A 1,972-nucleotide genomic window follows, 5' to 3' on the forward strand; every position below is an offset into this window, starting at 1 on the left:
CTCCCTCCCTCCCTTCCTCCCTTCCTCCCTTCCTCCCTTCCTCCCTTCCTCCCTCCCTCCCCCATCTCTCTCTATTTCCTTCTTTTCTTTTCTTTCTTTTTTCTTTTCTTTTCTTTGTTTCTTTTGAGATGGAGTCTCACTCTGCCACCCAGGCTGGAATGCAGTGGCACAATTTTGGCTCACTGCAACCTCCGCCTCCCAGGTTCAAGCAATTCTCCTGCCTCAGCCTCCTGAGTAGCTGGGATTGCAGGAGCCTGACACCAACCATGCCCGACTAATTTTTGTATTTTTAGTAGAGACAGGGTTTCACCATGTTGGCCAGGCTGGTCTCAAACTCCTGACCTCAGGTAATCTGCCCACCTCAGGCTCCCAAAGTGTTGGGATTACAGGTGTAAGCCACTGTGCCCAGCTCACTTTTTTTTTTTTTTTAAGTTTATAACTTTATTTGATGTATTTGATGATCAGCAGTTAGTTCTCATCCACATTGACTGTAGATTTCTGAAAGTCGTAACAGCTACGTAGGTAACCAAAGTGTAGAGCTTATTTGGTGAATCTTTATCCCATTATGTTTTCTGGACAGCCACACACAGATACGGCATGGGATATTCCTTATTCCTTTGGCTCAGGCAGCTTTGTTGAGATGGGTATCAATGTGCACATCTGGAGTTGCCATCTGCTTCCTGGCAAATTTCTGGATCTCCTTGAGTGCCTGAGGGGCACGCCTCTTGAAGCTGACTCCATGGATGCACTTGTGAATGTCGATGGTGTATTCTTGGGTCACCACCTCGTTGATGGCAAAATGGCCCTTTTTCTTCTTGTCACCCTTCTTTGCAGAGCCATTCTGCCGGGTTCAAGTTGGAAAGGAAGAGCACCAATCTTATTTTCAAATAAGGTCACTTTCTGAGTATTGGGGATTAGGATTTCAGCATGTCTTTTTGGGGGGACCCAAGTCAACCCATAACATTGCCCAGTGAGGAAGTGACTCCTCAAGGTGTTTTTATGTAATGGGCAGAGTGTTGGGGGAGGCTTACTAGGAAAATGAAGTGGAAGAGAAGGCATTCCAGGCAGGCAGAACAGCGCAGACAAGAAGACATGAAGATGAAGATTCAGGACAAGAAGAAACTGACACCTCTTGGGATCTTACTGTGTTGCCAGCACCATGTTAGATACCACATAAAAACCACCATCAAACTGTCCCCACATTGCCATTACTCCCCCACTTCACAGGTGAAAACTGATATGTGGAGATAGGAAGTGACTGGCCAAAGGTCAGCTCACAGTGTGGCACCATAGTGGAGACAAGAAGCCATACCAAGCACCCTATGTCCAGTGCCTTCTCTAAAAATACGGCATAAAGCTGAAGAGACTCAGGTCTCTTCTCAGCTGAAGAGTGTTAGGAGTAGGGCTTTCTCTTAGGGGTCCCAGATATCATTCCATGTAGATGGGTGCCTACTCCGCTATGGAATGCTCCTGGTCAGGCATTGGAGAAAGGCCTTAGGCTGACCTCTGGGTCCCCCACGACACCTGCTGACCTGCTGGAGGTTTACGAATCCAAGCAACAGCCATGGTGACCAGGCTGAGTGATTATACCACATCGGAGAACTTGGCTTACTCTGTGTCTTTGGGCATGGTCAGCTCTGCTCCTAATGAGAACAGTAGCTGTCAATTTCCTGAATGTCCATGGCCTTAAGGAAAACATGAAGCAGCTAGGAGGTTCTGACTCCCCTGCTTCTGTGCCTTTGCCCAGCTGTTCATCCGCATCTGCTGCCTTCAAGCCCTAATAAACACTTGGTGAAATGGACAATGTAAGCTCCCCCAAGATGCAGTGGGAAAAGCTCTGCCTTTGGAGGTGGAATACTGTATTTGAACTTGGGGCTTCCCATTTACTGTCTGATCTTGGCTGGGTCTGTTTTGACTCTCAGTTTCCTCATCTAGACATTGGCATAATGATACCTAACTCACAGGCTTGCAG

General features: G+C 47.5%; 1 pseudogene; it reads right to left on the bottom strand.

Moving 5' to 3' along the window:
• Positions 1 to 461: 461 nt before the first annotated feature.
• LOC105528091 lies at positions 462 to 1,566 on the bottom strand (annotated as a pseudogene).
• Between the last annotated feature and the right edge of the window lie 406 nt (positions 1,567 to 1,972).

This window comes from Mandrillus leucophaeus, unplaced genomic scaffold (genome assembly GCF_000951045.1).
Source record: "Mandrillus leucophaeus isolate KB7577 unplaced genomic scaffold, Mleu.le_1.0 Scaffold70, whole genome shotgun sequence".
Lineage (NCBI taxonomy): Eukaryota > Metazoa > Chordata > Mammalia > Primates > Cercopithecidae > Mandrillus > Mandrillus leucophaeus.